Here is a 24,517-nt window from a genome sequence, read left to right as displayed (position 1 = left end):
CAATTATTTTCGATATCACAGATATTTTTACACAGTGTTGAAATTTAAGAAGATTTTTTCAAAAGCATTTTATTCTATGTTTTCTTTTTTATTTAAGTATAGTTGGTATATATTATGTTAATTATATTAGTTTCAGGTGTATAATATAGTGATTCAACATTTTTATTCTTTGCAATGTGATCACCCCACTAATTATAGTAATCATCAGTCATCATACAAATGTATCACAATAATATTGACTGTATTCCCCTTTACCTTTTTCACTTTAAGATAATTTTTAAAATTACATATTAAATATGTTTTTCACACAAATGTTCATTAGCAATAATTATAAAATTATTTACCATCAACAAAACCCCTCTAAATTTAAGAATTTGAATATCATACTTTATTTCCGCAGATATGTAAATATGAATCATTTATGCGTGTGTTTGGAATGATGTGAAAAGACTTATTCTGCCTTTTCAGAGGCATTGGAATCCCACAAGGTATTTAGAACACTAAATATAAATCAAAGAAATATAAACTATATTTATAAACTGCCAAAATGCAAATGGCACCAAAAGCTCTCCCTCCGGCTCACCTTCATTTCAGCAGAGTACCTATATGGCCAGAAGGTAGAAAGTGACTAAAGGATCACCCTAGTGAAAAAACTGACTACAGATTAAAGGTTAGCTGGCAGGATTTTCAGATTGATATAGAAAGTGTGCAAGGCTCAACCAATTGGAGATATGGATGTGAGTCTGCAAAATGCCTTGCTTTAAAGCTACCTTTGGTTGTTCTTGGAGGAAGCATGCCAGGCCACGGGCAGAGAGCTGTCTTGACCATGTCTTCGCTCCTGCCCCTTACTGGCCTGCTCTTGGGATTCTGCTGCAACCCCTTCAGACCATGGGGTGGCTTCCCCCCATCACCGGTCAGTCCTGCTTTCCCTCAGCAAATTTGGTCCAGATCTTGCCGATGCATATTAACCTTGCAAGTTATTCCATTCAAGGAAAAACATGATCTCAATTTGGCTATGTATTAAAAGTGCCAGTCTCTGTTGTCTTACCTAGCGCTCTTAATTGCATACATTTAGCCTCAGTTGGAGAATAATTGTGCTTCAGATTGAAAAGAAACAGCTCTGGCCTTGGTTATTTTGGCATACAAGTCTCCAATATGACTCTGTTTTCTAAGTAGACATTAATGATTCTAAAACTAATATTCCTTGTTTGAAGAGGCACAGCGGCCTTGGCATTTACTTAACCTTTTGTCTCATGTATGAGACTGAGTCAGCCTAAATCCTTTTCTTAATTAATATCTTTTCTTTTTATGGCCAACGTTATTTATTGAACAATTTGCATGTAACAATTAGAGCCATGAGAGCTTAAGAAAACTCCTCCAGCTCCGAAGTGCACCTTTTCTGATTTTTATTTATTTTTTTAAGGTTGTTCTGATTACACAAACTCAGGGAAAGCCTAGCTGAAGCAGTTGGGGCTGAGGGGAAAAAGATTCCTTCTTTTTAAAATAGATGTGATTTATGGAAGAAAACTGTAGCCACTTTGCAAGGAGTATGAATTCATTTTACTCAAAATATCTTCAGAAAACTCATATTAATGTTGGCCATTGTATATAGGAGTGAGGCATCGCTCTAAATAAATCAATATACTAAAGGAATGGAGTGTTGTATTTAATTAAATGAACTGACAACAAAATAGGCCCAGAGGCATGATGGATGCTTGGAATGGAATGACAGATCTCAGAGGGGAGGTAAGGGTGGGGGAGATTAACCAAAGAACTTATATGCATATATGCATAGCCCATAGACAGAGACAATAGTGTGGTGAAGGCCTGGGGTGGGGTGCTGTGGGCTGGGAAGAGGGGATAAAAGAGGGGTAAAGTATAATACTATAATAATGTCAACAATAAAAAAATAAAATATAACAGAAGGAGTAAATGTAATAAACTGTCCAAAAGAATAATAATTTCATCTGTGACCACCTAACACCCACAAAGCAAATGACTCTTTGCCAGGTTCTCTCAAATTCCTGTCCACATGAACTCATAAATTCTGCATAATTATAATAACATATAAACATATTATTTTTATATACATCATGTCCTTCATTGTGTTGATATATTGTTTTCAATTTATCATATTGAATAGCTGAACAATATTGAAGCAATTGAATGGGCTCAATACTGTAATCAATCCCATTTTGGGGTATTATATTCTTTGTTGTTGTTCATGGAGAAAGCATGCCTCGCTCTACATTGATAAAATAACATTGCAGTAAACATCTTTGAAGAACATAGCTTCTCCCCTTTTTGCTGTACAAGTGGAATTATTAGGTGAAAGAGCATGTGAATTTTCCCTTCTTGGCAATACTATTTCACCACAGCAGATTTTAATTCTAGCAATGCATAGTAGATTGGTTTGATGACCTTGCCTCTGATGCATATTATCTAATTTTTTGAAGTTGTGCCAAATGGATATACATACATTTTCTTGATAACTTTGAGCTGATGCCTCCTATTCAGAATTTATTGTTTCAAAATATGTTATTAAAAAGTTTTTTTCTTCTTCTTAATAGATACACAGTGAGCAAAAACCAAGTCTTTTTGATCATTGAGGTGCTTTTAAGATTTCAAGGTTGCCTTAGTTGGTTTGGTTCAATGGATAGAGTGTCAGCCTGTGGACTGAAGGGTCCCAGGTTCAATTCCAGTCAAGGGCACATGCCTGGGTTGTGGGCTTGATCCCCAGTTGGGGGCATGCAGGAGGCAGCCAATCAATGATTCTTTATTATCATTGATGTTTCTATCTCTCTCTCTCCCTTTCTCTTTGAAATAAATAAAAACATATATATTTTAAAAATATTTCAAGGTTACTGTTAATGCCAATAATCATCTAAGACTCCAGGTGAAAATGTAGAGGATATAGAAGATGTTTTTGAAAATATATTGATGTATTTTTTTGCCTAGTACTTAATATGAACTCCTGGCGTGATTATTTGCCCCTTTCTGAGAGAAAACCCGAGGTGCAGATTGCTTATTTGAGGGCTCTAGTGAATCAAGGTTTTACTTTAGAAAATGTAATTTTTTCCTTTCCCACCTGGCATTTTAAAGACATCTCAAGTACTCATATTACTAGATATTAAGCACTTCAGCAAGAAATTACCTAAATTTCCCAATTTGCTCCTTAAGACTTCTTGCAGACTTTTTTCAAATGTGCCTACAGAGTGCGGCTTGTCCTGTGCACAACACTGAGTCGACTCAGGTAGTAGCAACATCTCTCTGTGATTCCAAAGCGCCTAGCACTTGCTAGATAAGAACACTACTTCATAATAGCATCATGGTAGATTTTCTGGAGAAAGTGACTTATAGAAAAAGGAAAGGCTATGGTTCTAAATTGTTTATATAAGTATTGATAATGAGTAAAAAACAAGGGAATACTTTTACATGTTATTAATGTTGCAGTGAACACCTTTGAACATATCTCTTTACAAGTAGGAGCACATTTCTCTAAGGTAGATACATAGAAGTGACACTGCTTGGTGGTAGGAAACAGATATTTTCATCAATGTTTTTCATAATTGCTAAATTTTTCTCCAAATAGTTTTAACCATTTTTTACATTGTTAAGATCCTTAATGTTATTAGACTTTAATTTTGCCTCTTTAAGAATTATAAAATGGTATTGCATTGTTGTTTGCATTTGCATCCCATAAACACTAGTGGAATGGAGCATTTCCCCCCATCTTATTGGCCAGTAGCGTTTCCCTTTTCATTCTACACTTATAACTTTCAGAGAAATAAAGTTCCCTTGTCTCTGTTCCCCGTACACCCCCTCAATAATTGTAGAGAAGCCCTAGGCCTGGCCTTCACTGTATGTAGTCCGTAAAGGCATTACTTCTAAAGGGTTGCAAACCAAGGAATTTGGAGTCAAATGTTGAAGTCACTGCACAACAAACTATGCCCACCCAAACCTGACATTCCACCAACACAGCCTCTAGGTCTTAGATTAAAATTCTATCTTTAAGCAATGCAGACAGCCCTAGAGTATTATATAATTATCTATTGCATGCAATGTCTTAGTTATCATTTAGGATTATATCAAAGGTTAACTGCAGCTCAGGTAGGATTAAAATAGAATGGTGTGACCCCTGGCCAGTTGCTCAGTTGGTTGGAATGTCATCCTGTACACCAAAAAGGTTGTGGGTTCAATTCCTGATCAGGGCACATACCTATGTTGCAGGTTTGATCCCCAGTTGGGATGTGTATGGGAGGCAACCGATCAATCGATGTTTCTCTCTCACATTGGTGTGTTGTTATTTTTCCTCTCTCTCTCTTCTCTCTCTCTCTCTGTCTGTCTCTCTCTCTCTCTAAAAGGCAATAAAAACATATCCTTGAGTGAGGATTAAAAAAAAAGAGAATGGGGTGGAACAATACCTAGAAGAAAGTGAAAGACATTGAATTTAACTAGATGGTAAGCACCTTACAATAGGAATTATGTCTTACAATAATAGTAATAAAGTAATAGTTATTTATATGATATCTGCAATATATTACAGACTACACTAAGCATTTTATATACAATATTTCATTTACTTTCACAAAAATACAGTGATGTAGGTGTTATCTTAATTTAACAGATGAGAAAACTGAATATTTAATTTCACAGAACATCTCCATAAGACAAAACCTAATTTTTAAAAAAGGACAAAGATTTGAAGAGACACTTTACCAAAGAGGTATGGGTGGCAAATAATCACATACAAAGATGCTCAACATTATTAGTCATTAGTGAAATGCAAATATAAACCATAATGAGGTACCATTACACATCTATTAGAATGACTTAAATTAAAATGACTGATGATGCCCAGCGCCGATTCGAATGTGGATCATCTAAAAGTCTCATACATTTTCATGGGAAAATAAAATGCTACAATCTTTTTGAAAACACTTTGGCAGTTTCTTTTGAAGTTCAACATACACTTACCGTATGACCCAGAAATCTCACTCCTAGGTATTTAGCAAAAAAGAAATAAAGAAAAAGAAAAACAAAACATATGCCCATGTAATGGGCAAGACCTGTGTACAAATATTTGTAGTAGCATTGTCCATAATCACCAAAACTGAAAACAATTCATAAGCCCAGCAAGTGGTTAATGTGCAAACAAGTGGAATACTACTCAACAATGAAAACATATGAACTACTGAAACACAAAATAAGGATAAATGTGGAAGGTATTATGCTAAGTGAACAGGCAGACACAAAGGGCTATAATTTGCATAATTCCACTTATCTGGTATTTGGAAAAGGTAAAAATAGAGGGACAAAATTAGATTAGTGGTTGCCAGGAGCGAGGGGTCAGAAAAGGGTATTAACTACAAATAATCAAGAGTGAACTTGAGGAAGATGGAAATATCATATATGTTAATTATAGTGGTGATTATATGCCTCTAAATATTTGTCAAAACTCATCAAATTGTACTCTTAAAAGGGGTAAATTTTACTATATATAAATTAGATTTTATTAAATCTGACTTTAGGAAAACAGTTCCTGTGTGATAATGTTCTTAACCTTCTTATCTTAGTATTCTCAGCATCTTAGAATAGGGAGTGACACATAGTAGAAATTCAGTAAATTAATGTTGAGTTAATTAAGAAGGTGATGCCTTGACCATGACAATAATATATTTTGCCTACTTCCCAGTTTTTAGAACAGTCCAGCCATGATCGCTCACACCTGGCATCATTTCTGTAAGCTCACGCTTATGCAAGCGATATTTCTGTGAAGCCGACCCATGAGTAATTTCTGAGTAGGTATTAAAACACCCTCACGTCTACAACTCTAATATATTAATAAATGTGTTGTTTTTAATAAGACATCTAAATTTGCATGCACCATCCTACTTGTTATGTTCAGTACTCAATTTTTTAATGTTTCTTGGACACTAGCCAGTAAGCCTGAGTCCCTAGTTAGTTCATCTATTACTTTCTTGCCACAATAGATTTGGGACTCCGCCAAGAAATGGACTAATATTGCATACAAAAACTCTATAATGCATATTCTGATCTTTGGATATTTTCTTTCTGAGTGAGAGGGGGGAATACACAACACACATTCCCTCCCCCCCCCCCGCACCACACACACACACATTACACACATAAAAATACTATCTATACACACATTCTATTCAAGCTAGGTAAACATTTTTTATTGCTGTTATTAATATCAAATGCCTTCCAAAATCCAAGTATTTGTCTGTCCATTTACATGATCCTCTCACCCTAAGGATTGGAAGGGAACAATGAGTTGTAAAATCTGATAATGATCAAAGATGATGCCTCTGTGTGAATAAAAAAAGTGAAGATTGCAGGAATCCTCATTTCCACAGGAAAAGCACATTTTATGCATTTGATTTGCACATTCTCAGTGTCTTAATTTCAGTGATTTCAAAATGAAATGATCTTGAAGAAGGGAAAGGTTCTGTGTTGGAGAGGGGGCATGCTTACTACCCCACCTTCATTTCCCTTAAAACATAAGCACAGAACTAATGAACGCTGTTAAAGATACTTGTAGAAATGATTCTGATTTGTATCTGATGACTATCTAACCTATTATTGCACTTCATGGGCAGAGATTAATGGGAAATTCTTAAAGAATAAAGACTCTTAACAAGCCTTAGAAATATGTGTGGTCCCAGACTGCACCACGTGACCTCAGTAAGCCAAACCCTGGCTGTTAATAACCTTGACTAATGAACCAAGGCTACAGTCCATGCTCGCAAGTGTCAAGAAATAAGTAACCAGAGAGGTGACCTTTTAACATCCTTCTAAATGTAATTTTTAACAGAACAGTGTCAATAAGTTCAAAATACCATATGCTTTTGATCTGATATGGAAGTAAGATGCATCAATATCAGACAGCAAAAAGGAAGGGGGAAAGAAAGCTAGATAAAGAGGATAAAAAAGGATCTAAAAGAATAATCTACAACTATGACACTAAATACCTTCCCATTCCTTCACATAGGTAAGAATATAAAAAATCTTGGTTCACTATTTTAACATTATCATCACCATGGGAAAATAATACTAATAAGAGTTGCAGATTATTATTATTAATCCACTTAATAACTGTTATCTTTGCCTAAATTTGAGATATATTGTATAACCTAGAAACTGTCCCTTTCTCCTTTCCAGCTCCTAAATTTTCCATTACTAAATATAATTTTAGAATATACACTCTGGCCCTGGCTGGGTAGCTCAGTTGGTTAGAGTGTTGACCAATATGCCAAGGTTGAATCCCTGCTCAGGGCACATACAAGGCATAAATAAGTGGAAAAAACAAATTGATTTCTCTCTCCCTCTCCCTTCCTTTCGCTCTATAAGAATTTCTTTAAAATAAATTTAATAGATTATAGACTCTGGTATCCAATAGACCTGGGGTCAATTTCCAGCTTTGGCACTAACTGTATGACTAAGTATATTACCTAACTTCTATAGAATCAGTCTTTTCATTTATAAAATGGGGCCATTACGAGGATCTTCAATGGATCAGTATAAAAATTAAATGGAAAAATGTGTATCAACCTTTTGACACAATGCCTGGTAATTCAGAAGAGTTTTAAACTGTTAGCTATTATTATAGTGACTGCTACTATTAGCATTGTGAATATGACTACTTGAATTCCTTATATCATTTTAATGTCTATTGTTTTCACCTTTCCCATTAGAGGGCCAACTACTTGCATGTAGTCCACACCCTCTTTGTAGTCTTCACAGTGCCCAGCACAGTGCCTCTTACTGAGTGGCTGAGAATGTGAAAAAATGAATGAGCATGGCAACCTCCCATGTTTTGACACTGGTGATTACGTTTCTTCACAATATCAAACATTTACCTAATAGAGTGAAAGACATACAAAAAGACAAAAAAAAAAGTCAAGATATGTACTATTGGAGAGATGGCTTTTATTTTCATGTTATCTCTTTAAGGATTATGCCATCATTTAGGCATATCCAAGTTTCAGCAAACTTGTGTTTAGGCTGATAAACATAATAAACATATGTTGAAGGTGTCTGTCTAGATAAATGTGAAGAAAGCCAAAGAAAGGTCATTCCTTTAGTTATGGCAAAATTCTGCCTTTCCAAGTGGCTAGTCCCACTTTGGGGAGTATTTTGGAATCCACAGTCTTCCTACAAAGTTCATCCTACAAACAATTCATGACCCTTTTCTCTTTCAACTCCATTTGGATCAGCAAAAATGTTTTTAATATATTTTTTATTGATTTCAGAGAAGAAGGGAGAGGGAGAGATAGAAACATCAATGATGAGAGAGAATCATCAATCAGCTGCCTCCTGCATGCCCCTCACCCCCTCCTTGGGGATCGAGCCCACAACCTGGGCATATGCCCTGACCTGGAATCAAACCATGATTTCCTGGTTTATAGGTCAGTGCTCAATCACTGAGTCATGCTGGCCAGGCTAGATCAGCAAATATTCATGGATATCCTCCAGTGGAACAGTTCCTGAGCTAGATCCTCACTCTCCAGGGGCTTACAGCTTACAATGGAGGGCATTTAATAGAGCAAACACTAAGATAGAACAACTAATTCTTCTTGGAGGAGAAAAAGTAGTGAACAGTGCTTTAAAAGTTTAGAATTGGAGCTGAGTCTGAAGCACGAGTGACCCTACAGTGTAGTAATGAAGAGCAAGGGCACTGGAGCCACGCTGCATCCTGGCTGTGCCACTGGCTATCCACGTGTCCCGGCAAGTCACTTTACTTCTCCGTGCCTTGGTTTCCTCACCCATATAATGGGGATTACAGTACAACTTTCTTTATGGTAAGTTTGGCAAATGCTTATGTGGGAAGCATTATAGAAATGTGTAACAGATAAACAATCAGGCCATCCCTTCCGATACAATCCTTCAGTCAAGCCATACAGCAATCTCCAACCTCAAAAAGTGTGTAGTCTCTTGAGGTGGGGGCATGAGAGGTGGGAGGGCAGGTGACAGCAAACACAACGATTCTGCCTCTACTTTGGAAGTCCTGGAGTTGAAGGGACCACTCCTGATTCTGGATTTTTCCTCAGGCAAATCCTTCACCAAACTCCCCTGCCTCCAGAGCTCCCCAACATCAAGGCTAGATAACCTTTCTCTCCAAGAGGAGTTAAAAAGGTCTTCTCATTCGGAATATTTAAAACAAGGCATGATTGTTGGGAGATGAGGGAAAGGAAGGACAAAACATTTGGAAAAGGAGAGAAACAAAACATTTTCCAGAGCTTCCCGAGAAGTGAGAGGAAGGAATTCTCTGAGCTGGAAAGTGGCATAGCTAAGACTTGAATCCAGGTTTTTCTGACTACAGAGGTACCCAGTGTCTTTAAAACTGATCAATCAAATGAAATGACTGTCAGACCAGTGGTTGAGTATTTCATTTATTTGCTGATTACCTGAATAAACTGTGAATAGCTTTGAAAACCAAACCTATCAAAGCCGCCTGGTTGTTTAGCCTAGACGCCATCTATATGTAGAGTGTATGCACTACAATACAGGAATCCTATGGGCCAAGTTTCTTTTACATATTCCTCTCTGCCCAAGGTCTAGTGTAGTTCACTTCAGCTCAAAGAGCCATTTAGCCCCCGCCCTGGGGATATAAAATTGACTAAGAAATATTCCCTGCCCTCAAGTTGTTTTTAGTTCATCAATGGAAACAAACATATGCATAGGTAGAGTACCTGGCATTGGAAATGATCCATAAGTGGTGCATGAATAACAAATAACTGAAATAAATGAATAAGTGGACAAAGCAGTTGGATGACTGGATTTTTTTTTTTATTATTATTATCAGTAGTAGTTGATTCTCACTGTGTTGTCACCCTTGAGGCTTGGGTAATTGTCTCATTTCTGCAACAAGCAATTTCCCCCTCGATTTGCCTCTATTCCTGCAAAAAATTAGCTCACTGAAAGAAAACACTTTCCTGCTCAAGAGCACAATGCTTGGTTGTCTCACTGACATCTCTGCCACATGTACCCAAACACATGGGTGGCAGCAGAAACAGCTACGCCAGGTATTGTCACTTGGTTGTTATTCCAAAGGCATCATAGAGCTGTTGACCCTTGCTGTTAATGCTTCCAGGGGGGAAAATACACAAGGCACTTGAAAAACTACCTATGTGGTGATCTAATTGTGAGCTAGATAACGAAAATACCAGTAGAGAGATAAAAATATTTATGATTTCTATTTGAATTTGAGTTCATATTTGAAAATGTACAAATATGAACCGTGGAAAATAAAGGATTTCACCATTGCTACCTATTAGCTACATGCTCATAAGATTAAGCATGCTCCAGTCAAGATATTTTATATTCTCTCTCCCCTTGTTATATTATGTTTGATTATATTTCCATCTGAATGAGGTAGTGGAAGTAGGAAGCAGGGGAAAGAGTACACTTACATACATAGTCAGAGGTGGTTTCTTTATTAACTGACTTTATTACAGAAGCATTTACTAAGTGCCCACCCCAGAGAAGGCAATGAAACAGCAACTAAAAATGCTAGTCTCACATTCCCAACTGCCTACTGCACATCTTCTAGACACTCTTAACTGGTCCCAATCTCAGTTATGTAGCATTTCTAATGCTTTTAGTCCTAAACTCAGTTTATCTTACCAGCATTTTCCATGTCACTCATTTTTTTAAAATGCGTATAATTACTGTTGATACCTTCTCTGTTATCCGATATATCAAGAACATAAGCTTTTACATTTTTTCAAAATTTCATCCTGCCTACTTTACTCTCATACCTAGAGAGGCAGTGTGGCACTGAGATTAAAAGGTTATAGTCTGGATATGAAAGTGGACTCAAAGTATGGCTGGCCCTGCCCCTCAATAGCGGTGTAACCAGAAAACTACTTAACCTCAGTAGGCTTATGCCCCATCTATAGAATGGGTAACAATGGTATCTACTCATAGATATAGATGCCATATTAATTTATGAGGACTAATATATAGACTTGGGCAAAAGTAGGGTTACAGTCTTTCATATGGAAAATAAAACAATCATTAATAAATAATAATACAGAATAAACTGTTTCATGTACTCACAACTGTAAACCTACTTCTGCCCCATCCTGTGTATATCTGTTATTAGATATACAGAAATATGTATCTTTAAATATAATTATACTAGAGGCCAGGTGCATGAAATTCGTGCCTGGGTGGGGTCCCTAGGCCTGGCTGGCCATCAGGACCAATCAGGTTCCCTGCCTCCCTGCCTCCCCCGCTCCTCCTTCCCTCGCCCCCTGCATCCACCCCGCCACCCACCCCCAGTTCCCTGACCCAGCCCAGGGCCCGGCCCCAATCTGGTGATCAGGACCTGCCAGCCAAGGGGAGGGGCCAACCGCCACCAAGGTGGGCAGGCCGTGGGCTGATTGGGGCCTGCCGGCAGCGGGGAGAGACAGGAAAAGGGACCTGGGAGGTTGGTCACCGGCCCCAAGGAAGGAACCAGCCCTTGGCCCCCTGGGAAAGGGGCCACATCCATTGTCACTCACCTCCCATTCCCTGTCCCAGCCCAGGGGCCCAGCCGGGGGAAGGGACCAGGAGGTTGGCTGGCAGGCCCCATCGGCAATTGGGGCCTGTGGGCTGTGGGCAGCTCCTGTGTTGAGCATCTGCCCCCTGGTGGCCAGTGCGCATCATAGCTATCGGTTGTTCCAGTCATGTCAGTCGTTCCGTCGTAAAGGTCATTTAGGCTTTTATATGTATAGATTAAAATCTAACACTCTGAATGAGCAAATAGCCCCTGAATAGATAATTTGTTAACTTTAATAAGTTTATTGAGCTTTTCAAAAAAAATCTTCACCTGAGGATATTTTTTCCCATTGATTTCCAGAGAGTGTGGGAGGGAAGAAGGGTGGGAAGAGAGAGAGAAACATCGATGTGAGAGAGACACACAAATTGGTTGCCTCCTATACATGCCCAGACCAGGGCTGGGGAACTCACAACCAAGGTATGTGCCCTTGACCAGGAATCAAACCAGAGACCCTTCAATCCATGGGCCAATGCTCTAACCACTGAGCAAAACTAGCCAGGGCAGTTTATTGAGCATTTTAAAGACAGTTCCTTTTTTTTAATACTATGTGATGATAAATGATACATTGAGTGAGAATTAACAACTATCTTGTTTATACAATTTATTTAAAGGACTATTAAGCCCCAAGCTATGATTTTAAAAATAATCTAGGCTCAGTTTAGCATTCATTACACTGAATAACTCAGCCAATAGCAGTCCAGAAAAATAAATACTACTTCATCAACAAAACATGGGAATGCTAATTGACAGCTGGCAGAGTCCAATCAGATATCTCTGCAGACAACTGACTGGCTACTTTTGTAACATCTGTTTCATTTTGCTAATCTACCCTGATTTCTTCATTTGCTTTTCTAGAAAAGAGAACAGAAAAGGGATGGCATGTAAACCTGAAAAAAAAAGAAAGAAAGAAAAAGTCAAGTGTGTGTGTATATGTAGTCTTAGTTTGTAGGAAACAAAGGCTTCAGTTATTTTTACTATTTATTCCCAATTTGTTTAAGGGAGAAGTGTGATATTTAGTCAAGTGTTAGGGCTTGAACTACTATGTTCTGATGCTGGGTACTGAGGTCTTAATAAACACAACTATAGTGGAAAATAAAGGAATCAGAATAATTTGTGTGGAAAATTTTACTACAAAATCCAGGCTACATTATTTTGCATTTATGTAGGAAGATGATGTAGGAATTTAGTAATTTCACACACACACACACACACACACACACACACACACACACATATATATATATATATATATATATATATATATATATATATATATATAATTTTTCTCTTCCGTTTAATCTCTGATTAGTTCAGCTGATCACAAGTAATACTCACCTAGTGGAAAGCACAGGAGAGGAAAATGTTTTTTTAGATTTAGGATTTCCTGTGTATACCACTCCAATTTCTATAGTTAGTCAGTCTCCTCCACCCTACCCCACCTTTCTTCCCTCATCCCTGGACACAAAGAAAACGTAGCAAAGGAAGGGAGAGAGAACAGAAAAAAGAACTAGGGATAGAGATGGAAAGACCAGTCGTTTAATATGTTTGCCTACATGGCATTCTACCTTTGAACCTTCCAAATGCAACTTTATACATTGTCTTTTGACATTATGCAGTTTGGAATCCTGAAAGCTCTCAGTTTAGACAACTAAATTATTGCTTGTCAATTTATCTTGGGATGAAAGACAGGTGTTTTGTTTCACAGTAAAATTCCATTTAGAGCTTACATTGGCTCTAAACCCAATCCCAGCTTCTTGTGGGCTGGTATTGAAGTGCATCACGGTAGGAATTATCAGACGGGGCCCCAACAGTCAATCCACACAAGATCCTTCTCCTTGGTTCCTCCGGATGGGCACTCCTAAAGCCATTTAAAAGCAATTGAGATAAAGACTCCTTGGAGCTCCAAGGGTTAGAGCGCTTGCTGGTGTTCCAGCAAAGCTGAAAATCCTTATTAGTCTTCTTAGGAAGCAATGCAATGCTTTACTATTCTCTAGTAAATATTCATTAAGATTATGGTTTCATTTATTAAAAAGTTGATCTCGCCTTAAAAGGAAATTTTCCACAAGTACATATGCATTTGTTACTCTTATTTGAGGAGTTTAATGTAAAAGGCCCTACGGAATGGCTAAAATGTTCTCATTTGAGTTGAAAAATAAAACTTTTCTATGGGTTTCTTCATTTCTCTACCCTCCTCCACTCTGCTATAGTTTCCACCATTTCCAGCATCATTTATTACCGGGGTATAAAAGAACTCTCAACAAATCTAAGGAACTCAAACCATAGTTCTAAGAAGGTGTTACATTGTTTGCCTTCTATAGTGGAAAGTGAATAGTGGGGTCATTATCTAATGGGTGGGACTAGTGTATGCATAGATCTTACAATACTGTTCAGAATTCAACACACTTTTAAATTAATCAAATTTTTAGTTTACGATCTACCCCGACTCCACCATCATTTTAAAAATGAGGTAAAGTAACTTGTCCAGGATCACAGATCACAGTAGTTCATGGCAAAGCCAGGATTAGATCCAAGTATTCTGATTGAAAAACTAGTTCTCATTCACCTTGCAGTACTGAGTTGAATTTTTATGCAAAGATGCTTAGAACTCTTTTGGGGGGATAGAATTCCATGAGTCTTTTTTATGATCAAGTCTTGGATCCTTTGTAGGCATGTAAAGTTTCAGTTAAGGTTTAATTCAGAGAATATTATAATCACATATTTATCACAGTTGTTATATAGATTCAGTTTAGCTTTGATTGTAGTAGTCTTTTTACTTTTTTTCTGAAAATGTTTAGATTAGATTGAAGTCTCAGTGAAAAGGTTCTACATATATGAGCTTCAATAAATTAATACATTTCTTTCAAAGGATTTGTAAAACATCTTGAAGATAAAAGCACTATCTTATTTATTATCAATCTTTCAGTGCCTAGCATAATGCCTTGTCCTTAAAAGGTCCCTAATGGATATTTGTTGAATGTCTAATTTGATGATGTGTTTGATTCAGTTTCCTAATCCTGTATTATCTGTAATTCATCTGACTAGCTACAAACTATATTAATTATTCTGGGCTAAATTACCTATTAACCAAACAAACTGTTATTAGTTTGTTTGCTTTAATGTTCAGTTAGGAGTAAGGTAATCATATAGGGGCATGACCTGACCAAATCTCTTTTATTTGGCTATAGGATGCATAGTTGGCAGGGATATAATTAAGAATTGTTCAGTTTTCTTAAACTTTCAAAATTTTCTGTATTGAGATAGAGACAATGTCTGATTTTCAGGCTTTAAAATAAATTACCAAGTGTGTTTTTCATGTGTCAAATGGAAACACCAATACAAGATTATTGTGGAAAATCAAATGAGATTAGAGGTGGTTATAATAAAAATGTTAAAAGCAATCTGTAAATAGGACACTAGGAGTAATGATGATAACTATAACAGAAATAGTAACTTTGAAGTTTACTGTGTATTCTGGGTTTAAAATAAGGATCTTGGGTCAGTTGTTAACAAACAGAAAGAGTTCTTCAGGTTCTAGGGCCAATGACTCAAGACATAAAACATGCAGTAATTGACAACTGAGGGTATTCCTACTGGCCTTTTGCTCATACTCTGCCTATATAAAAAAAGAACTTCATTCAAATGCATGGCTGACAATGAAATGGAAGTTTCATCACATTGCCCTACTCGTGACCTCAAAGCTGACCTCCAGATCACCCCTGAGTCAAAATGCTAGAGGATTCACTGAATGCAGTTTTAAACTGGATTCAGCTGAGTTTTATGAAGAGAAAGCCAGAGTATTATATTTTCAGTGCTTGTTTTTTTAATTCTGTATTTGAGGGCTCCTGTGGCATGATTAGCTTTGAAGATTTCAGCAATTTATCAGTCATCTTTCATTTTCCAGGAACTTCCTAACTATTAGGAACAAGCTATCTACTTTTCATTTCATTGCAAAACAGTCCTATTGTTGAACCTATTCTGCAAGTGACCTATGAGCCAGTTGTAGAATTTATCTGGGTAGAAAGTAAGTGAAGAGTTTAGGACTAGAACCTAACTAGACAGTGTAGTGTGGATGAATTTTTAGCCTGACCTGTTTTTGTTTAGCCAAAGACAAATCAATTAACTGTTGATGGAATTAGTTGTTAGAAGAAACCAATCAGGTCTAAAAGTTGCATAGTACATGGTTAACCAAATCATTTGTTTTTGATGGCTTTTTAACCAAACTTGTTTTTTTTGGCATTTTTTAAAATTCAAAGGTTATAGAAAACACACAAAAGCAAAATTAAAATCAGTTAATTTATTAAGCAATTCAGCTAGAATTGTTCTTTGGTATATACATTAGTCAATGGTTTGCCTTTTTATCATGAACATGTTGTTCTCCACAGTTTTTTGAGGTCCCTGAAATCAACTCCACTAAATAGTATTCAAAAGATTGGATAAGGTTGACATACATTTGTATTACTACTTTTGTGTCTACAAATGCAGCTTAAATTTAAATTAATTTAAAATGTATGATTTCATTATGCATTTTCTAGTATGTGTACAACTGTTGTCATGCAAAATGGCCTGTGGCTTTTTGTAGCATTAAAGAAGTATTCTTCTTATTCAAAAAGACTGGAAACAATGGCTTAAATCAAGTGACAATTCTTTTTCAGCCTTTAGTCATTATGCCATAAAGTAATGCCGGACTTCCCTCCTCAGGAAACTGTCTCTGCCAAATAGTCAGTTTGGGGACTTTCTAAACGTAAAACTCATTATGTTCTCTTTGACCTATAGGCCTTGAGACACCTCTGAAGATATTAATTATCTTTAGGAACTGTAGAGATGTGTTAGGTATCCTGATCATGGTTTTATAGTCATGAGGCACTTAAGTTTGAATAGAATATTTCATCAACTTAATGAATGCTAAATTCACCAAAAAGTTGTTTTTATACCATAAAGATTAACCATTAAACTTGTATTCACCGGTTCCCATAAGATGAAGTTAAAATGCATTTGAACAACATTTAAGGTGCATCACAATTTGGTCTCAATCTACCAGCATCTTATACATTAGAGTAGGTACCCATAGACTTTTTCTGTAAAGGGCCAGACACTAGATATTCTAGGCTGTGTGAGCTATACAGTCTCTGCAGCTACCATTCAACTCTGCTGTGTAGTGAAAAGGGAACCCTAGGCAATATGAAAATGAATGGGTGCAGCTGTTCCAGTAAAACTATTCATGGAAACTGAAATTTGAAATTCATGTCTTTCACGTGTCATGAAATAGTAGTCATTTGATGTTTTTTAGCCAATTAAAAATTGTAAAAGCATTCTTAGCTGGTGGCCTATACAAAAATAGATAGTGATCTGGATTTGGCTGTAGGCTGAGTTTGCTTACCTTTTCACTTGAGCACTGGAGAAGCTCATATTTTTTCTGAACATGCCCTGAGTTCCTATGCATCCATACTCCTCCATGTATCGTTTCTATGCCCTACATCTTTCTATTTTTCCTTTGTTTAACCAAACATTGTTAAACAAAGCTGAGCTCAAGTAACACTATCTCTGAGAAGACATCTATGATTATAACTCACCCTTCCAAATTCTTATTCCACTGGATTCCAATAGTACATTTTACATTCCTGTTACAGGAACACTGCAGAAAAACACATACTTTAGAAGCATTTGCTAAATACTTCTTGAATGAATGAATGATAGAGACATAAATAAATGACTTGTACCAAAATTGTTTGCTGAGCTATTTCCACAGCCTGACTGTGAGCTCCACATGGCCACCTCGTCATATTCCTCTTTCGGTTCCCAAGGCCTGGAAAGTATTTGGCATGTAGTAATATTTTAGTATCTTTTTGTTGAATTAATGTTTTGAGGGTATATCTCAGAGACACACCTATGGAGAACAAATTTGTTTCTTTATGTACATTCTTACATTTGTGGATTGAAATAGTTCCATCTGATTCTCTACAAAATTGCCAAACCTAGATCCCCAAAGCTAAGTTGGAGTTACAAACATTGGCTTCCCCGTCACTCCTTGTAAACACATACTTGTTTATGTTTGGTTAATTAAAATGAGTCCCCCAGTTCCCCTTCCCTTCATGGGCATTACTTCCCATTAACTTCAGTGAAGCTTGCTTGGCTTCAATGAAAGTTTTTACCTGCATAGGGACAGTGAAGAATCAGGACAAAGATCTTCTAAGGCTGTCATTTGTCACCATGAACAAAAGAAAGAGAGATCTTTAGGCATGAGGCTCCGTAACATACTTCACATGCCTCTCTTAATTCTATCCTTGCTGACAACCCATGACTGCCACATAAAAGAAAGCATCAGAATTATAATTGAATGGTTCTGAAATAATCAGAGACAGAACCTCTGAAAAGGAGGTTCACAAACTTATTCATTGGTGTGGTTAGTGACTTGAGTAGCTACAAACGGCCAGAACACTGTTGACAGCATTTCTAGTGCATAGCATATATAGACACTCTGAGTCAGTGTTGACTAGGAAAGCATGGGAGCTTAGCTTTATTCCATCAGCACACAGTTCTTGACAACCCTCACTATTCAGATAAACAAAGTTAAAGAGGGAAAAAGGCACCTGAGCAACCACAGCAATATCATGATATCCATGCTCTAAAATGTTAGCATTTTATTCATAGTGTATTTATTTGATGCAGAATATAAGATATTAGGAGGGCTTGGAAAAATAGCGGTACCAATCTGGTGCAAAGCCCTACATTTTAAAAATTCTTTGGATATAAAACATTAAGTCAAGCTAGGCTTCTTGTTTTTATACTAAGTTACGTCTTATCATTAAGAACAGCATGGCATTCCTCAAAAAATGATTGATATAGAATCTTCACCTTAATTATACATGTAGCACTGTTTCTACTGTATTTTAATAGCTTCTTTTTATTGAGGTATAATTGACATATAACGTTACATTAGTTTCAGGTGTACATTATAATGATTTGATATTGTTAGGGATTGTAAAATGATCACCACAATAAGTACAGTTAACTTTGTAGGTCTAATTTTCTAGACTAGTCTATATAGAAGTAGTTGCCAATGTTTAAATGAGACAATATATGTAAAATTCCAAGCTCTAAGGTTTGACACTCAGTTCCTTCTTTACCCTATATCTTTGGAAATAAATAGAATTATTATCTGAATAACCAGGAGAAAATACACATCTAAGGATCACAGGGCAACCCACATCCACAAATACGGAGGTGAGAATACAAGGAAAACATTGGTATTTATTGTATTTCAAGTCCTACACCTGGAGCTTTATATATATTACTAGAGGCCCAGTGCACAAATTCATGCACCAGTGGGGTCCCTCAGCCTGTGAAACCAGCTCTCCAACATCCCCCAAGGGGTCCCAAATTGCAAGAGGGTGTAGGCCAGGCTAAGGGACCTTACCAGTGTACAATACGGGCTGGGGAGGGACACAGGAGGTTGGCCAGCGGGGAGGGACCCTGTGAGGGCTCCAGGGCATGTCTGGCCCTTCTCGCTCAGTCCCTATCAGCCAGACTCCAGCAGCAAGCTAACCTACCATTTGGAGTGTCTGCCCCCAGGAGGTCAGTGCACGTCATAGCGAGTGGTTGAGCAGCCTTAGCATATCATTAGCATATTACACTTTGTTTTTTGTTTTTTTAAATATATTTTATTGGTTTTTTACAGAGAGGAAGGGAGAGAGATAGTCAGAAACATCGATGTGAGAGAAACATCGATCAGCTGCCTCCTGCACAGATGTGCCCGCAACCAAGGTACATGCCCTTGACTGGAATAGAACCTGGGACCTTTCAGTCCGCAGGCCGACGCTCTATCCACTGAGCCAAACTGGTTTCGGCAGCATATTACACTTTGATTGGTTGAATGGCCTACTGGTCAACCGGACACTTAGCATATTAGGCTTTTATTGTATAGGATATCATTTAAACGTCCTAATGGTCCAATAAAGATGTTGTTACTGCCTGCATCGATATTTGGAGTTCATAGCTAAATTTTTTACCTGTAAAAACTGTTCCCTAAACCTTCCTCTTCTTTTGCTTGTCCTGGTTAATTAGTTTCTCTCCATCTAAACAAAATATGTGTTCTTATCTGAAATTCCATCCTTAAAGTTACCCTTTTAGTTTAAGACCCTGACTCTGCAAAGTCTTTTATTAAAGTGCACATTACCTGGAACAGATGAAACACAAAGACATTACATTGCACTAAAACTTTAACAGAAATCAAGTAGTCAGATTAAAACACTGTTGCCTTGGGGAGAAAAAAAAAAAAGATAAATGAGACTCTGAGAGAAAAAGAGTAAGATCTTAGATGGAAAAGCCAGGGACGACCCAGGTCCTTGGGGTCCTAGCCTTCATGGGGTAATGTGTGTATGCTGTGGTTCAGAGCCATGGGGGACTGCATACATAACACAAGCAACCTGGTTAGGGAGTGCACCCACATCTGCTTCCACCTGCTTCACAGTTCCGTTGTGATGGACACATAACACCATCTTCTAACTCTCTCCCACCCTCCAAACAGAAAGTCATTTGCCTTCGTTAGTATTGGCTTTCCAGTGGAGCAGCAATAAGCATTGTGTGGGCTTCAAGGCAGGCAGGCACTCCACTGCAAAATGGAGAATTACAATATCAATTACCATAATCAATGCTAAAGCCTGAAGCTGGATTTGGATGGGAGGCTGAGCCAATCTTTTAATCAAAGAATGAGACATTCCTATTGGCAGAGGTTTCCAGCTCCATTTCTCAGACCCAGAGGGAGGTACTCTCTGGAGAGTTTATGTCTTATGCTTTAGCCTCTGCTTGTTTGTTTTTCCCCATAGAGTAGCTTAGCAAACCTCCTTTTACTATCTTCTGCCTCCGATGCCCATGTAAATGTAGTAGTAGCCCCTACCTAGGTGTTCTTATATAAGTTCTCACTCTATAAAACTGCAAAAGCAAGAGGTATACACTGCTTCCATATACACAGTTTTCAAAGAGTCATGGCATTGTAAGTAATGGCAGCATTGCTAACTTTTTTCCTGGTAGAAGTTAATTTTAGTCAGAAATAGTAAATCTTAGAATCCTATCTAATAAAAGGGTAATATGCAAATTAACCATCACTCTGTCACAAAGATGGTGGCACCCATAGCCACAAGATGGCAGCGCCCAGTCCTCTCAGCCCCGCCGGAGTCCCCCAGGCCCAGGGAGGGCAGCTGCTGAGAGTGGGCAGCGTGAGCGGCCTGCCAGAATGCTTGCTTTGTCGCTGCGGTGACGAGGTAAGCGTTCCACCCTGGCCACGGATGGGCCTCTGGGCCGTGGAGAGCCTCTGGGCAGCGGCCGAGCCAGGCCTTGCAGAGAGTTACTGGTGCACGGATTTGTGCACAGGGCTACTAGTTAAAAAATAAAAGAAAAAAAAACATGAAGAGAAGTTTCTTGTACCTGAACAGGAAGAAATGGTGCCTGGACACTGAAACACTTTACATTGATTGTACACACACACAAATATGCCTACGTCCTCCTTCTCTACTCATTTTTCTAAAATTTCAATGCTTGGCCTTTGAATTTTGTAATACTATTTAAATGGTTACAAAGGAGGAGATTATTTTTGGAGGGGGCTTGGGATCCTGAATACTTTGGGGACAGCCCTGTTGGTCATGTATTATGCTAAGCAACTTATATGAAATATCTATTTTCATGTTCAGAACAACTCTATGTGAGAATTATTACCGTATTACATAGAGAATACAACCTAGAGAAGTTAAGTGATTTTCCCAGGCACATAGTTTTAATAGCTGAACCTAATTCAGGACAACCTGATTGTGATGTATGCATTTACTTTAGAAAATTAGGACAGATCTGCCCAAACCAATTTGTATTCCTTGGCTTTAGGATGGCCTTTATACTTGTGGGGATTATTATAATCACATAATTAATAAAATATTTGTTGAATATTAGCTATGTGCTAGACACCATTCTAAGCATTTAATATACATTATTCATTAAATAATTTTAACAACCAAGTGAGGTACATATCGATAACATTCCCATTGTACAAATGAAGAAATTAAGACCCCGGAATGGTTATGCAACTTGTTCAAGGTTAAGGCTCCCTGACTCTGGACCCCAAGCAACTCATAATCAAAATTCTGGCTTGGTTCCTTCAACCTATATTTCTGAACTAAATTGGTACTTACTAGACACAAAAGATTACAAACCATCATATAAGACTGGAAATAATGTATGACTTTCCTTTCTGGTCTGGTGATTCTTTCCATTTATTTTCACAGGCTGTGGCATAATCTAAGGGCTTGGCATTGCCCGTGCAATGGAAACTCTAGTTCTTATAGATGCAGCCTCACTGGGAAGATTCCTGGGGTCCAAAGGATGAGCTTTGCAATGGTTGTGGTGGGGTCACAGGAACAGAGCCACAGCTCCATTCACCACTGAGTGAGAACACCCCAAAAGGCAATGCATTTAAATTCAAGAATCTGAAATCACTCATTTATGAGGAAGTCATGCATGTTTCCATATGTATGTGTGTGCAAATACATGTGTCCATCCAATTTCTTTCATAGCAATTTTTTTTGCATATTACAGTACTTCTATTTCTGTGTATGAATAGAGTTTTTTATAATTGAAGATATATATATTTAGCCATAACACAGAGATAAGGAATATATAAAATATCACATTCACTATAGATACCTTGACTTTAATACAAATGCAACACAATGCCAAATATCTGGCCAAAGCAATCGATAACAGCAGTCAATTAGCCAAGCATGTGGAACTAGTTGTAAAAATTCAGATAACTGACTAAAAATTCCAATTTTCATTCAGATGCCTACCACCATGCTCTTTATCATCTGATGTTTTTCTCTCACTACTTAGAGTGACAAATATTTCATTCCTCAAGCACTCCTAGCAATAACATAGCTACAAAAAAAAAGAAAGCTGAAATAAAAATGTAATGGCTTAGAGATGTACAAATGATAATTTTCACCTTAAAAAAAAAATAACTCATTCAGAGCAAAAATCCTGATTTGTTTACCCCATCAACTCCTGGTTTTGTTTCAAGATTCCACTGATCATTTACAAATGGTGAAAAGCCTCTTTAGCCCATTCTATATTTCATCCCAGGTGATTGAACTCTGCATTCTGATTTCTAAATGGGCAGAGAGATGTACTGTAATGAGAACACAAAGAAACAGGTTTATAACTTGGTACATTATGGCAGCGGGTTCAAAGCTGTGCCGCCAGCCTTTGTTTCTGACTCATGCAGCTAAACTCCAGCATTTTCCAAGACTGTCACAAGGCAGACTCTGAAGGAGGGGAAAAAAAAAAAAGAAAGAAAGAAAGATGCAAGGAAGAGAAAGAAAGAAAATGCATGAAAACAAAGCAAAACTCTCGGGATGGTTTGGGCTGCAGGGTATTTTCCCAGAGTTCTGTCCAAGAATAATCTAGTGAAAATGTGGACAGAGAACCACCGACCCCTGCTTTCCCCTGAACATATGCAGCTCTGATCAGTCTGGTATTTCAAGAAAAACAAGGTCCTGAACCCGAGTCCTCAGACACATAACAAAGCGCACTTCACAGCTGTGATGCACAGCGACCATCGGCTCCTAGGCCTGAGTGGGTCCCAAGACAATGGCTCCTTTATCACCCAGAGGACAAATATCTAGACAGCAATATTTTCTGCTTGAATGCTTCGAGCAGCTCGCGCAACTCCTGACTGAAAGGGAAAACTGAGCTCAGAGTGTTTGCTGAGTGATTATTTTAATTTACTACTTGATGTAAATCTAAATGAACTGACACCCAGCTCAAGATGGACAGAAAGCAATCATCGCGGAGGCTTGGGGGGCTGCGGGAAGAAAGGGGGGGCCCAGAAAAGGGGCTGGTGTGGCACTAGCCTCTGCGGTTTCGCCAACTTTTGTAAGGACAGTGTAATAGATAGGGGGGCAGGCTCCGCATTCCACTTCCCTCTCTCAATTACCATAATAAGTTGGGTAATTTTGTGCTGTTTATTTATCAGGCGAGGATGACAAAGGAAGCCCAGGAAGTCTGCGCTGGAGGCACCCTGACAAAGCACCAGACAGAAAGCAGTCACGTGTGGGGAGAGGAACAGAGACACCACTACTCAAGCACCTGATTATTCCTTCTCAGTCTTTAGAAGCAAACATTATCCTTAAGAAAAACAGCCACCAGCACAACAGCAGCAGGCGTGCAGATGAGAAAATGGGGTAAGACGGGGACTGAGGAAAATTTTGGAGGGCAACTTGAAGACTTAAGTTTTAATTCCTTATGAAAAGCTATCTTTCCTTCTTGGCAATTACTTGTCCAAACTTAGTGGTAGAGGTCATTTTTTTTATTTTTTTTTTTAAAAAGAACTGTTTTCCTAGGTTCCCTCCTTTCCTATTACATGTGGCCCCAGTTAGTGAGGGAAGTTCTTCAGATTGGACAGATATTTTTCAGAAACTAGATGGCAACAGCATAGCTGTGCCTGATTAAGGGGAACATCATATTTCTTTGTGGTGCTTGTAAGGTATTATACAAAGCATATCTCTCTCTCTCTCTCTCTCTCTCTCTCTCTCTCTCTCTCTCTCTCTCTCTCTCTCTCTCTCCTTAAAGATGTGAACACTGCACTAAACAGTCACAGGGCCAAGATACAGATTCCTATTTCAGGGCCAAGATATAGATTCCTATTTCCAGGTTTGTCTCTTCTGTCTAAAAAAGACTTTCATTTCAGCCATGCCTAGCATTCCCTTCAGAAAAGCCCTGTTTGCTAATGAGCATCATCCTTGTTATTGGTAGCACTGTTATATAAATGATGCAGGGTGTGCATGTACATCCCCATGCCTGATTCTGAAAACATGTCCAATAGAGGAAAAATGTATCACCCCTTGTTTCCCACAATCACAATAAGGAACCAAATTAGGGTTCCTATCTTTTTTACTTGCCCTTATCAAC

This window comes from Cnephaeus nilssonii (assembly GCF_951640355.1).
Source record: "Cnephaeus nilssonii genome assembly, chromosome: 15".
Taxonomy (NCBI): domain Eukaryota; kingdom Metazoa; phylum Chordata; class Mammalia; order Chiroptera; family Vespertilionidae; genus Cnephaeus; species Cnephaeus nilssonii.
The sequence above is the reverse complement of the archived record's forward strand: the minus strand, read 5'-3'. Positions refer to the sequence as shown.